The 15,231-nt window shown below is 58.7% G+C and overlaps 1 protein-coding gene across 3 annotated transcripts in view; it reads right to left on the minus strand.

The window, feature by feature from the left end:
- Bicra (BRD4 interacting chromatin remodeling complex associated protein) overlaps window positions 1–15,231 on the minus strand; it is a 68,102-nt gene that overhangs the window by 52,568 nt on the left and 303 nt on the right. The window lies entirely within an intron of this gene.

The raw sequence follows: 15,231 nt of genomic DNA on the forward strand, positions 1-15,231 counted from the left end.
CGGGGACGAGGGTGCACTGGGGCTGTCACAGAGCACCCTGAAGTCAGGGGCGCTTCTGCAGCTGAAGGTAGGAACATTCACATGCAGCAGGACGCAGAAAGTCAAGCGCCTGTCGCCCTCGTCACCATGGGAGCACCATGGTCACTACGCTGCTGCTGGGACCTGGACAGCGGGTCTTGTTCGCTGGCTGTTTGCTAGACTGGGAGCGCCTGAGGCCAGGAACAGAAGCCCCAGAGCGCGGGGCCGGCCACAGATTCAAGTCCCCACCCGGGCAAACGGCTCCCTCTCTGGATAGCCGTCCGAGGGACCAGGACCTGGCCTGCCTACCAGCCACAGTCAGCAAGGACCAAGAGAAGACACCAGCATCGGCTCCACCACAGCTGGCCCGGGCCCCGGAGGCAGATTCTGCTGTGACTGGTCCACATTCAACAGAGGACAACTCGCCCGAGGAGAGCGAGCCCAGGCTCAGGCCAGGCTCCCCACACAGGCCTTGAACGCTGCCGTCCAAAGCCTGGCCTGCCCGGGCCGGCCGCCCCCTCCCTGCGACTCCAGCCAAACTGAAGCCTGGCCTTGGGTCCCGAGCAGACGCCCTCTTCCTTCTCACTGCACCCCCCCAAGCAGGCCCCAGGACGGGGCACTGTTTCACCCTCGGCTGTACCCACAGCTCCCGGCCACACCCTGCAGTGGTGCCAGGGCCACATGGCTCCCACCTAAGATGTGCCAGGCCTCTGCCACCCAGAACATTCTCCAGCTTCTCCTTTCTTAGCTCCTTGAAAACCCTCACCTTTTGGGGGATCAGAGGGTGGGACGCAAGGACCAAGAGTGGACGATCGGCAGACCCAGGCCGATGCCTGCAGTGTCCCAGAGTCCACCACAGCCTGGCGCCAAGCGGCCCCTCAAGAACCCCGCTGTTGTGTGCAGGGGACGCGGAGGCCTTTCTGGAATGCGACCCGGCGAGCCACCCAAGGCACACTCCCTCTGCCCGGCCACCCCTCTCCCGGGAACCTGGCCGTAGGAACTTTCTTGCGTAAGCGACCTAAGGTGCGGGTCTAAAAATGTCAGGTCAGGTCACTCCTAGCTTGGGACCTCCCCAAGGCTCCCAGCTCGGGCCTGGCCAGCCCTGTCCAAGGCAAGGTCCCAGCAGAGGACAGAGAAGGGAAACACAAGAACAAAGGGCGGGGCTCATCGGTGACAGTGTTGGTGGATGGGAGAGTGGCTCCAGCTCAAGGAGGAGGCGGGAGGAGGGGAAGAGGGAGAGAGGATGCAGAGGTCCACAGGAGAGGAGAGGAGAGGAGAGGAGAGGAGAGGAGAGGAGAGGGCCCTGCGTCGACAGCCACCATCACTGCGCGGCCTCACCCGCCAAACGTGCTATATGCTGGGGAGGACGCTCAGTGGGAGAGTTGGCCCCGTGTGAGTCGCCAGGTTCCACCCCCAGCACGTTCCACCCCAGGACGGCCAAGAACACAACAAAAGCAGAGCAAAGAGAAAATCATGGGCAGCAGCATCCCCACCACCATCATCAGCTCAGGAGAGAAGCCGTGCAAACCTCTACCATGAGCAGTGCGTGAGACGTGGAGCACTTGAAATTGAGTGAGTCACACTGAGGTGTGCTGGGATAACAGACACATAACAGACACCAGACTGAAAATTTAGGGTACAAAAAAGAATCCTATGTAACAAGTGCTGTTGAGGACGCGGAGAAGCTAGACCCACGCTCACTGTCAGGAATATAAAACGATACTGTGGCTGTGGAAAAGAGTATAGAGGTCCCTCAAAAAATTAAATAAAGAGCCAACTGACCAAAAGTAAGGACTCAAACAGAAGCTTCTACACCCACATTCACAGCACAGTGCTCATGACAGCCAAAGGGTGGATAAGACCAAAGTGTCCATGAGCCAAATGTGGTGTATTCCTCCAATGGAATATTATTTGCCCATAAAAAGGGAGATATCCAGCTGGCTGCTGGGCACACACCTATAATCCTAGCAATTCAGAAGACTGAGGCAGGAGGATCACAAGTTCAAGGCCAGCCTCAGCAGCCTAGTGGGACCCTGTCTCAAAAAAAAAAAAAGAAAGAAAGAAAAGGCTAGGGATGTCGCTCAGTGGTGAAACACTTGCCCAGCGCGTGCAAGGCCCTGGGTTCCACCCCCATCACTGAAGAAACAAGGATGGAAGGAATCCTGATGACATGCTCCAGCCCAGACCCTGAAGACAGCAAGCTTAAGTGAAATCAGCCTGACACAAAGGGCAGATGCTGCAGGATTCCACTGTGCAAGGTCTCCACAACAGGCCAACTCATGGGACAGAAAGTGGAAGAGAGGTTACAGTGGGGGGGAGCTGCTGTGTCACAGGTCTGGAATCTGTTTGGAACAAGTTCTGGGAATGCAGAATGGTGACGGCTGCCCAGCCCAGTGGCCGTGCTTACTGCCAGGGGGTCACATGACTTGTGCCATGGATCACAATGAACACAGATCTGCCTCAGATCTGCTAGCAAACCCCAAAACCAAGAGCCTGGGATCCTCCCTCGGCCTTGCCTCCCACGCCTCCATTCCATTCAGACCCTGGAAGCAACCCAGGAAACAGCCAGAAAAGCACTCTGCACTTCACTGTTCTGACGGGGTCCCAACCAGAGCCTCACGGGGAGCCCGGGAGAAACGCAGCCTCAGGCTGCCCCGACCAGCGGCGTCAGATCCCGCGTCTGACCAGGTCTCCAAGGGCCTGCGCCACGCAAAGTCTGAGAAGCTGTGGCTCTCGACAGGACCCCATCCACCTGCACACAGGCACAGATGGGGCTGGGAGGGACGGTGACAGCAGCAACAGCTGGCCAGAAGAGCTGTCAAGTGCCCATCGCCTGACCATACGTATCTCAATTAAACCTCTCAGGTAGATGCGCCCGTGGACCCCCAGTGTCTATCCTTAGGTGTCCCTCTTGGTTCCAGGCCACAGACACATGGGCTGGGAGATGCCAGTATGTGTGGTGCCGGGAGCTGGCGGCCCTGCTGGGGCGGCCATGGCGTCCTGAGCCTGCCCAGTCTGAAGCAGCATGGATTCCAGACACGGGACACGAGTCACGGGTCATCCCTTAACCTCCCTCCAAGGGAAGGCAGCAGGTTTCCTGATGGGGAGACCGAGGCAGAGTGGTAGGGTCTCCATCTGGCCCCAGGTGACGGCCAGACCTGCCTTCCCAGCTCCTGTCCTGGCCCTCCAACAGCCCCTGGGCCACGTGGCTCACAGCAGGGGAGCCGCTATGTTAACCAAGACCCCAGAGAGTAAGGAAGGCAAGGGGGCAGGGAGGGAGGGGGGGGGGCGCACTGGAACTCAGTCGCTCGGCAGCAGCCCTGGGCAGCAGCCCCAGTCAAACCAGTCAAAGTCAACCATGGGACAAGAAGCAAGAGAGGCCACTTCCCAAATGTGAGCTGGGTGCTTTCTGGTCATTGTCCCCAAACCAGTAGGCAGTGAGGCTGCTAAACACAATATGGCCCCAGGGCCAGGCCCCCCAGGGGCATGCCCACCTGCCCCGCAGCTGTGAGGCGCTGGGCAAGTCAAGCTCCTGCTCCAGGCCTCATTTTCTGCCTCTAGGGAATGGGGACGCTCCCTGCACCTCCTCGGGTTCTTTGAGTGAAAGAAGCCAATGCTTGCGAAGGGCCTGCGCAGGGCCTGGATGGGGCGAGCCAGCGCCAGTCTAGATGTCACCTTTGCTGTCCCTGACCTCCCTGTGACAGCTCTTCACCAGACTCACAACCCTCCCAAGTCCTTCCCCACATTTTGGGATGTGGACTCTCACGTGCGTTTCACTGGGGAGAGGTCTGGGCCTCCGGTCCGGGCCTCCAGCAGACTTCTACAAAGACCTGGGCTTCCCCTTCTCTCACATCATGAAGCACCAGGTCCATAAGGACACAAGAGACGGAGGCACCCCGCCAGCACAGGCAGGCCACCGAGGCTCCCCTCCACGAGCTCCAGTGCCTGGCCCCTGCCTCCCACGCATCCTCGAGCCCCTCAGCCCAACTTCTGCCTCACACCCCTTCTCCCAAGCCCGACCCAAGAGGAAGCACACCGCCCAGCCCAGACCACGCCCTCCTGCCTCCTCTTGACCTTCTTATTTCTTCTCTCTCCTGAGCTCAGGGTCTGCCCCTCTCCTCCAGGCTTGCGAAGGTCATGGGTGAACGCTGACTGTGCGCCCGGTCAGAGACGTGCCCTAACTGGGCACGGGGTGCTGTGCAGGAGGAGGAGGAGGGCCCCCACTGGGGCTCAGACACATCCAGGACCGGGGCAGCAGGCAGAGCAACCCTGGGCCAGGAAACCAGATGAGGAGCAGAGGCCAGACCAGGCTGACCTTGAAGGGCTGGGCGGGGGGCTTTCCAGCTGGGGGTGAAGACGGTGTTCAAGTCCCCGGTGCCCCTCTTCCGTCCACCCCTGAGCTGCTCATCTCTGTGTGGCCACTCACGTGTTCCAGGACGGCTCCTGCCCCTCCCCCACCCAAACCAGGAACTTTTCCAGAACACCGGTGGACCCAGGGCTGGTCTCGAGTCCGGCTGCGCTGAGACCTTCCTGGAAACCCCGGGTGGCCCTGGAGCCGCTGCCCGCTGCCCATCCTGCTCTCCTCCCACAGGTGTGCAGCCACCTGGAGCAGAGTGCTCTGGTCCCTCTCCTGGGACTCTGCACAGTGCTCAGCCTCTGCTCTCTGCCTCTCCACCAGCCGGGGTGGGGGGCCTGAGCTGTACCCCGGGACTTGTTCCCCACACCACAGGCGCCTCTACCTGTCACCACCACCAGCTGCCCAGGCCCAGCCCTAGCGTCTCAGACAGCCTTCCCAGGAAGCCTCAGCTGGCCTGTGGGGACATCTCAGGCTCCATGTGACTTCTCTCTGCGGGCCCTGCCTTGTACCCGAGGCTGGCCTCAGAAGCCCCCTGTGCTCTGGAAGCCTGACCCAGCAGCACCCAGCACTCTCTCAAAGCAGAAAAGCTAAAAGACAGACCTCACCCCACCTCCTCCGGCCCCAGGCCCCTGCCCCTGCCCCTGCCCGAGGCAGAGCTCTGGCCACTTACACCCCAGGGAAGAAGGCCATTAGCCCGCAGGAGGCGGAGCAATCCCAGGTCGCAGAGCAACCACTTGTGGCCTTGGGCAAGTCCCATCTCAGCTCTGCCACAGGGAGGTGGGGGCCCCTGAGGGTCAGGTCTGGGGAGAAGTGACATACAAGGGACAAACAGCAACAACGCAGCACCCATAGAGAAGCAGCAGGAGGAGCCCATGGTGAGGCCCATGGGGGGGAGCGACAGCCACGGGCTGGGCGGGATGGAGAGGGGACGCAGCAACATAGGGTGGTGGCACCCAAGGGGGTGGGAACGGGAACAAAGGGAGCCTTACCCACCAACGTACCTTCCCGATCACATGTGTGGTTTTGCTATACTTCTATTTCACGTCATTAAGTTATTATATAAACATAACACCTGGCGAGTGTACACAGACTCGAGTATGGACTCACATATATCTTATTTGTTTAGTTTTCGCAGTACTGGGAATTGAACCCGGGGTGCTTTACCCCTGAGCCACACTCCAGCCCTTTTTGTTTTTTATTTTGAGACAGGATCTTGCTAAGTTGCTGAGGCTGGCCTCAAACCTGCGATCTTCCTGCCTCAGTCTCCTGAATAGCTGGGATTACAGGTGTGCACTACCGCGCCCGGCTACGTAATACATTTTTAAAGCAGATTTTGTTAGAAACAAAGTTAAATGATGATCTCCCACATCTGCTAGAGTCTGGTCAGGAGCTCCTTAGGCCCAGAAGTTGGCTCAATGTCCTCAGGCAACAAACAGATCCTAGCTTCTTAAGACTTTAAAAATAAAGACACAGGACCACGGAAAGGGACATGCTCAGTGGGGAATATGCTCAAGGGGGGACAGAGGGCTTCGACAGCACTGGGGAACTCTGTTGGTCCAGGTACAGACATGGAAATTTAACAAACAGTCCTGCCCAGAACAGCCTTGAGACCTGGGTGGCAGACTGCAGACAGCCGAGGGACCCAGAGGCCACGGTGGCCAGGACTCAGAGGCATTTTGTCAACTCCGAGACTCACATTTCCACAGCCGCTCAGACCTGATGAACTGCGGCACATCTGCCTTCCACTCCTTGCTGGACTGTGGGGCAGCACCTGAGGATCCCCAGGGGCAGGGGCCACTGTTCCCTCTGACATACTCCAGGCTCACACCTGGGCCCTGGGGAGGTGGCCAAGATCAGGATGGCCTCTAAGACAGAGGCCAGGGCTACTCCAGCACCCTGCAAGGGGCCTGCAGGTTTGCTTTGCAGACGGGCTAGGACTCCGAGGATGGGCGGCCTGCGCAGAGGCACTGTGCCAGGACAGGGCTCTCTCACAACACTGCACCCCAGACACCAGGACCCCAGATGGGTCTGGGAGGGGCGTTTTATTTACTTGTTGGGGGGCAGTTACTGAAGACTGAACCTAGAGGTGCCCTGCCACGGAGTTACGTTCCTGACCTTTTTCATTTTGACACAGGGTCTTGCTAAATTGCTGAGACTGGCCTTGAACTTGTGATCCTCATGCCTCAGCCTCCTGAGTTGCTGGCATTACAGACATGTGACATGACACCTGGCTTTGCAAGGGGGAGTTTAAAAAACCACCTCTGGTTATCTGGAAGCAAATGGGCACTTTTTGGAAAATGGAGAGGGACTCTGAACACCAGTTCTCTGCTCTACTTTCCCCAACCCTAAGACATGCCTATGGTTCAGTCATCCACTCATTTATTCATTCAACAAACATCTAAGAAGCCCCTACTATGCGTCACAAGCTAAGAGCACATAGAATGCAGCCCTCAGTTTGTCGTCTCCTGCACTTTAGAGTCTAGTGAGACGCCAGCATGGAAGAAATGCTCCTGGGCAGGGTGCCGTGGCGCCCACCAGTAATCCTAGAGACGTGGGACAGTCCCGAGTTCTAGGCCAGCCTCAGCAACTTAAACAAGACCCTGTCTCCAAATTAAAAATAACCAGGGCTGGGGATGTGGCAGAGTGGTAAAGCACCCCTGGGTTCAACCCCCAGTACAAAAAGAGAACATAAAGGGTGCTCCGAGAAGAGGGACCTTTCCCGAAGCCTCCTGGGGTGGCAGTGAGCTGGGAGCTCTTCCTAGACTAGGGGCTTGGGGCCGCGGAAGGGATCCAGGGGAGGGGTGTGGAATGAGCCTTCCTGGGCCAGGAGGGGCCCGAGGAGGAGGAGCAATTCCATCCCCAAACCCCTATGCTGAGCAAAAGCAAGGGCTGTGGAGTCCGACTGCGAGAGGGGTCACGGCAGTCAGGGGCTGCTGCAGGAGGGTGGCCACGGGGCAAGGCCACCAGGGAACTGTGGGGTGGTGCTGAGAACCAGCCGCATCTTGATGGGACGTGAGTTCCACAGGTGCACACACTGGTGAGACTTGTCAAAAAGCAAGCTCCGACGCTGCGCGTTTTGTTGTATATAAATTATGCCTCAATGAGAAGAGATCAGCAGGAAAAAACACACTGCAATCCCCCCCAGCCCCGTCCTTTTTTATTTATTTTTATCTTTGGTGCCTGGGATTGAACACAGGGGTGCTTAACAACTGAGCCACATTCCCAGGCCCCCTCCTTTTTTTTTTTTTTTTTAAATTTTGAGACAAGGTCTTGCTAGGTTCTCAGGGTCTCTCTAAGGACCTCCCTAAATTGCTGAGGCTGGCACTGAATTTGTGATCCTCCTGCCTCAGCCTCCCAAATCACTAGGATTAGAGGCGAAATGCTCTGAGACCTCCCAAGGATGCCAAAACCCTCCCTAGCTGAGAGCCACGCCCTCTCCAGACCCCCCCCCCCCAACACACACCCTAGACACAGAAGGAAGTCAACCAAGGACACAACAGGAGATGGCCTGAGGGACTGTTGGCCCTTTAAACCTCCTGCTACCCTCAGTTTCCTGAAACTGCAGGTGAGGGGCTGCTGTTGGTAACCAAAGCTTGCCAAGAAAATGCAGCATGCACCCAAAAGTAGGGGCCACCAGGCACGTCCTAAGGAGGGCATGATGTCACCGTGGTGATGGCTGCTGAGCCCAGGGGAGCCCTTCCTAGGAAGACTCCGTCACCCACACTGGGCGCTCAAGTTCTAGGTGCCGGGGGAAGGGCAGAACTGGCACAGCCACCTAGAGGGGCAGGGGTGTGGAAATCCCCCTGCCTGCGTCACACCGCAGCAGAGGGCTCCAGGGAGCTTCCTCTGTGAGCATCCTGGGACATGGGGCCACTCCACCTCCAGATTAGGGAGGCCACAGGCCACCAGGGGCCCCCTCAGGGGCCCCCAGGGTCATTAACCAGGATCCCACAGCCTCAAACAGATATCCCTGCCCACTCCGCCCCAAGGCTGCCCAGCTGGGACACAGGGACATGCTTCAAGGGGTCACCCAGAACTCAGCAGCCCCATCCACGCACAGGAAGCCCGTCGACAGCAGAGGGCAGAGTGGGGGGCTCCAGGGGCATCAGCCTCCTCTGAGACTCCCACATCCTAAAAGCCTTCTTCTCCCCACCTGGGGAGGGGACACCCAGGAGCAGTGACTAATGACACTAACTGCTGGGCGCTTACCCTGGGTCAGGCACTTGCGAAACATTTTCCAAGTAAGACCTGACGAACAGCAAGGCCCTGAAGGAAGCACCAGTCCTAGTCCTGAGCTTTGCCTGCTCGAGCCTGCGCTTAGACAAGGGACTAAGAAGGCACCAAGTCACCGGCTAGAGGGTGGCCGACCCAGTCCCCCTCACCTCTGGGGACATGTCCCTCCACGCTCCTGCTGCTGGCCTCACTTGACTCCCCCTGAATGGGGACAATCTCAGCACAGCACATCAGAACCCACGTCCCACACTGCCCGCATCCAGGTGCGAATCCCAAACCCATGGAATCAGAAACATCCCCCACAGTGTGAGTCCTGTGTGGCCAAGAGAGGGGACTCAAAGGTCCCAAAGGGGGACCTTTCTCCAAAGAAAAAGGACAACCCGGCCAAAGTCTCCACCTTTCTGCCTCAGTTGCTCCAATTAGGGAGTAATGTCACCTCCCAGATAGAACAGCACGGTCCCTGCAGGTGGTGAAAACTGCTTGGATCCCAGAAGCAAAAAACTCCACTAGGAACAACAGGAACACAGCTGAAATGACCGAGGGCTGGAATTAGCTTTAAAGTTTTTCCAGCAGGATGGGGCACTCGCCTACAATCCCAGCAACTTGGGAGGATGAGGCAGGAGGATCCCAAGTTCAAGGTCTGTCTCAGCAACTTAGTGAGACCTGTCTAAATAAAATAAAATACAAGGGGTGACTAGGGATGTGACTCACTGGTAGAGGAGCCCTGAGTTTGATGCCCAGAACCAAAACAAATTAAATTAACAAATAAACCTCCAGCAAAAAATGGGAGGGTGTGCAGGGTTGGGGAGGGAGTAACAACAACAACAAAAAATCAGCAGAAAACTGTTGGAGAAGACACAGGCGGCACCGCCGTCCCTCGGCCCTCAGTGTTTCGGGAGGCAGCAGAGGGACCTGGGCCCCTTAGATTCGCCATAAGAAAAACTTCAGATGATAATAGCAAAACGAGGCTGCAGAGCAGGGCCTGTCATAAGGTCTTCTGCAACTCAGTCACCTGAGCTTCGCTGAGGCAAGTTCTGCACAGATAAAGAGACGGAGCCGTGGATGCTGCCCTCTTCGAGAGGCCAGTGCTGGGCCTGGGGTGTGGCTCAGCGGCCAGCACCCCCCAGCCGCTGGGAGGCCCTGGGTCCAATCCCCAGCACCAAGGGAACCCCAGGTAACAGAATGCCAACACTGACCGAATCAGGAGGACGAGGCCCTGGGGGCTGACCCCGAGGAGACCGTGCCCCCTGATCAGCAACCACACTCCCGCTGCTACCTTCCTCGGGCTTGCCGGCGCCAGCGCCGCCTGGAGCCCTGACAGCGTACGAGCACCCCAGGGTCTCCCCCGTGCTCCTCTTTTCAGGCGAGGAAACTGAGGATTGGGCCTGATGCACGAGAGTCTGCTGCGCCTTTGGCGGCCACACAGTTTAAGAGAAGGCCAACATCCGGCCTCCTGCGACCCTTGGGAAGACAACGGGCACCTTCCAGAGTGGAGAGCTGGCAGGGATCTCACAGTAACTGTCGTGAAAATAACATCAACGTCAAAACCCACTGCAGGCCCAGCTTGGGACGGCACTTTTTGGTTTGGCCGTCACAGCAGACCCCAGGAGAGGCGGCACGGCCCCGGGCCACAGACACAAAAACGGAGATGCAGAGAAAGGACCGCTCGCCAAGGTCGGGCCACAATAAAGTAAGATGAGCGTTCCACCCCATGCCCGTTCCTGAGGGGGCTCACAGCCCGGCTGAGTTGAAAAGCACCACCCCCAGGAGAAAGACGCACCTAAGACTGACACACCACCCCCACAGCACAAGGCCGCCTCTGCCTGCGCCCTTTTTAGGTGCCATGTAACCCTCACAACCACCTGATAAAGCAGGTACCAAGATAGACCCATCTAACAGAAGGGAAACTGAGGCCCAGAGCCAGCAAGTCCCTTGCTCATAGCCGTCCAGCCAGCAAGTGGCCAGGGCGGGATTCAAACTGACAGCCGTTCCAGAGCCCATGCAGCTGACCTCCACACCAAGTGGCAAGCACGTGATGCAAGCCTCGGGCAGGAGGAAGAGGCGAGGAGGTCACCGGAGGCAAAGACGCGTGAGTTGGCAATGCAGGCTGCCAGGCTGGGACTGGCTGGAGGAGGCTGATCCGGGCAGAGAGCAGCGGCCTGCTGGCTGCAGCATCATGGTGTCTCCAGGAGCCACCAGAAGACAGAGCAGGCCCATATCCAGCAAGCCCACTCCCATAAGGAGTCCAGGCCCGCTCACTTCCCAGGGAGATGTGGACACCTGCCTTCCTGCCCCAGACACAGCAGCATGGAAACACCGCCACACCTTGATAGAAACCGAGGTCTGTCCACCCACGAAGCCGCAGAAAGGCTGGAGACCCAGGTGCAGGGCTCCCAGGGAGCCAGGGTGAGAACGCACAGGCAGAACAGGAGGGACGCACCACCTGGGTGCAACAAGGGCTTTGGAAGACACGGTCCTCATATAGACGTGCACACAGAACTTCGGAACTGAGAGGTGTTCCTGGGGAGAAGAGCCAGGGGGGCCAGGGAGGTCTGGTATTTTAACTCTGTCCCATGTGCATCTATCACTTAGAAAGAAAAGCAGCCACAGAGAAGTGGCTTCCTCCTTGGGAGCCTTCTCAGGCCACCCAGACAGAATTAATCAAATCCCACAGCAGCTGATCCAGCATTCCTCCCCTCCTCCTCCTCCTGCTGGACTGGGTCCCAATATCATGACTGATCCTCAGGGCCCTGGCACACAGTAGGCCCTCAGGAAGTTTAATTGGGAACAATGAAGGAAACAAAGGCTCTCTCTGCTTCCCCTGCCAACAGCCAGCCACCTACCCCCCATGAACACAGACACTCATACACAAAACTAATTGTCACCAAACTGGAAATGCCTTAGAAAGCTCTCCCTCCCCAGCGGGAAAACTTGCATGTCACTGAGACACAAAGGCTTCAGTCAATTGGGACAAAACTCAAATGGGGGTGCTGTAGGCCAGGGAGAATGCCAAGGAGGACCAGGGGGAATCCCTGGGGACCATTCAACCAAACTCTTCCCATGTGGCTCTGGTGTGGTAAACTCAATGTTGCTGGGGAGCAAACTCTGGCAAGAAGGGGGACAAAACACCAGAGGAGAGGAAGGGGTGGGTGAGTGGGGCAACTCGCTCTGCTGGGGAAGGCGGGAGCAGCGACCAGAGCAGACAGAGGCCCAGCTCAGGTGCCAGGAGCTGCAGCCACTGTAGGGAGGTGCCCGGGGCAGGGGTCACACAAAATAGTCCAGGACAAGATAACAGTGCTCCCTGCCCCCACCCCTCCCCTGTAGGGTGGGAGAAGGGAAATGGCAGCCCCTCACGTTTCCCAGCCCAGGCGGCTGCAAAGGAATGCCAAGTTTTCCTGTTTCCAATTAGCCCCCAGCAGCAGCCCTCTGCATTCTTGAGACTGGGAGTCAAGGCAGCCTGGGGTGGGGGCCCCGGGAAGGCTGGCAGCTGGACCTAGAGGTAAGGAAACAGCCCTCTGCCCCATGGCCCCAAGGCTTGGCACTGACCCCCTGGCCCTTCTTAGCCTTAGGACAGACCCCACATCTTGAGGAAAGATTGAGGAAGGTCCAGAGGCCTCTGGAAAGGAAGTTAGCAGGTGGGGGGTGCAGGAGTGCCCCCCACCTGGCCTTTCTCCACATCTCCGACCTGCCCCAGAGAGCAGCTCCCCTCTTCAGAAAGCTCCCACCTCGACCTCAAGAGACTGCTCCGGATGGCTCTTCTCCCGCCACCCTGAAGGTTAGTATTACTTATGCCTGTCATGTCATGTCACCAAGGAACATCAAGGAGAGGACAGTGGCTGGGGAAGCAGGGGACCTGTCAAAGTCCCTTAGATCAGAGCCTATGAGGTGTGGCCTCCCCAGCTCTGGTGACAAACACGGTGCCCCCTCCCCAGCATCCCTGGCAGTCTGGCTTAGAGCCTAGCTCAGCCCGGAACACTCTCCCGACTCGGTCTCCTCATCTGTCCAAGGGCATCACTCACATGACCTCCCTCACTGGTAAGTGGGGTCCGACCAGCCCCACCCCTGCAGCTAACCGTATGTGCAGCAGCGGTTAGTGCGCAGGGCTGGCGTCCCCAGTCACTAGAGCTAGAAGGGCAAGCATCACTGAAGTGGAGTTTATTCAGCTGCCTTTCCCCTACCGCAGGGAATTCTGGGGCAGAGGCCTCCTGCCACTCACCTTAGCACCCAACATGCCTCCCCAGTGCCCGTGGCATCCATATCCTTCCTGCTGAACGGTGAATATAAACCACACATCTGGATGATGCTTTCACCCACCCAGAAGTGAGTTAAAGGAACTGTAATTATCCCCACGTGCAGATGAAGAAACTGAGCGAGCCAGGAAAATGACCTGCTTAGGGTCACAGGGTGGAACAGCGGTGGACACTGGAGTTTTCTGCCAAATGCATGAGGTGCCATGATGGGTGACAAGTCAGAGGGCCATCAACGGCATCAACAACAGCTCCAGTCAGTTCAGCCACCTCTCTCAGCAGCAGTAAGCAGGCCAAGTTCCCGCTCAGACGGCAGATGAAGAAGGGGGAGAGTGACATTTGCGCCAGCTCCCAGGTCTGAGGCTCCCCCTGCCCCACTCACACCTCCAACTCTCCATTCCTGAAGGCAAGTTGCTCTGACCTAGCCACAGCTCAAATATCTCAGCCTCAGCCCACTTCCAGATGCTTCTAGCCCTTGCCCAAACCAGCCCTCACAGAAAGACATCTGGTAGCTCCTTCCAGGGATTATCTATATTTAAGACCCAGGTCCACTTAAATCAAAGAAACAAAGTGCCACGAAAAGTACAATAGTTTTGAGTTAGGTTGGAGAAACTCTTAAGTGGTTCCCCATTGGGGCTTGGTGTGACCCAGGACTGCACAAGCCCTTTAACCTCTCTGGGCCTTAATGAACCTGTCTGGGAAATGGGAAAAATAACTGCCCCTACTTCCTGCTCGGATGGTGGCCAGCTGCAATGCACTTAGCAGTAGCCAATCCATAGTACTCCCTGGGTGGGGAGATGTTGTTATTTCCGGCTTCTGGGAGATGGGGGAATGTCTGGTGGGGGGGGGGGCAGAGAAGGTGAACCTGCTGGTTGTTGAGTCCTGTTAGGCAAGGGAAAGGGTGGTCCCTGAACTGTCTGCCTCCCATTTTCCTTGGAGAGGTGGGGGTCAGAGCTGACAGAGCCCGGACCCCCAGCTCAGGTGTGGAAAGGGTGAAAGCACAGTGCACTGATGATAAATCTCAGGCCTTGGAGTCCTAGGTGTTTCCAGTTTCCCTAACAGGTGCCCTCAGGAGGTGCAAGGGAAATGCAAACGCTCATTACATCCCCAGATTTTTATTACACTAAGTGGGGGGGAGTTGACAAAAGGGGATGAGGGTCTGCACTGGAGCTGAGGAGGAACCGCAGCCCACAGGCTGGGGACACCAGAGAGCTGGAACCTGTCACCGGGGGCCTCCCCTAGAAAGCTGACCCAGCGGCCTCTGACCCCACCTCCGGGGAGGCTCAGCTGCTCAGAACCACAAAGCAAAACAAAGGGGCGCGGAGAGGAAGGAGCCACCGTGCCTTCCAATCACCGCTGGCGGCCGAGCCTGAGTCCGCGCCCTCCCGCGGCTCCTTGCCGGGTCCTCCGGCTGGCGGTGGACCGGGGCTTGGGCGGCCCCTGGTCCCTTGCCTCCCCGCGGTCTCCCGGTGACAGGAGCCGGGGAAGCAGCGGAGGGACAGCGAGGGATGGGAAAACCAGATGGCTCCATCCCTCCACCCTCCTCCTCCATCCCTCCCCGGTGCCCGCCGCCTGGCCGCCCTCCGCAGGGGCCCGGGGAGGCCGCGGCCCGGCTCGTCCGGGCTCACCCCGGGGAAAGGGTTGCCTTTGTCTAAAGGTCACCACCCGAGCGCGGTGCCCGGGCTGGGCCTGGTGCCTCCCATTTCCAGGCCGACGGGGTGGCGACCGGGGGCCGCCCCAAATCTCGGGAGGTGACAAGAGCAAGCCTCACCTTCCCCCCAGCCCTCTGTGACCGCCCCCTCGGGGACCAGCCAGCTGGGGGGCGGGGGTCAACTCCTTTCTTTGCTGGGGCTGGGGGTCCAAGTCAACTCCTTTCATTGTTTAGGGGCGGTGGGGAGGGGGAGACCCTGTAGCCTCCTTCCCCATCCATCCCTCCCCAGCTTGCGGAGGCCCCACTTCTGCCCGGCACCACTGGGAGGGATTTGGGGAGGGGGCGCAGGGGACGGACGAGAGGGGGACGTGAAGGCTCGCTGCCTCGGCCGGGAAATCGCTACCCGCTGCCCCAATGCCCTCGCCTTCCCCGAAAGGCGGGGAGCAGGGCGGGGGAGGGGGCGCCGAGGCCGGGGGGGTCTCCCCGCCCCTCCCCCCGTGGAACGTTAGGTCTCGTTTTTCCGCCGCTCCATTGTATCCCCGGCAGCCGGCGGGAGGGCCGGAGCGGCACCGGGCGCCGGGCTTGGGCAGGGGAGCTGCGGAGGGGGGGTCCCCGTAGGATCGGGGCGGCGGCAGCGGCGGGAGAGACCCGGGGTGGGGGGTGCCGGTGGCGGTGGGCGCCGAGCAAAAAAAAAAAAAGAGAGAGAGAGGCAGCGGACGCTGCGC

This window comes from Urocitellus parryii, chromosome 15 (genome assembly GCF_045843805.1).
Source record: "Urocitellus parryii isolate mUroPar1 chromosome 15, mUroPar1.hap1, whole genome shotgun sequence".
Taxonomy (NCBI): Eukaryota; Metazoa; Chordata; class Mammalia; order Rodentia; family Sciuridae; genus Urocitellus; species Urocitellus parryii.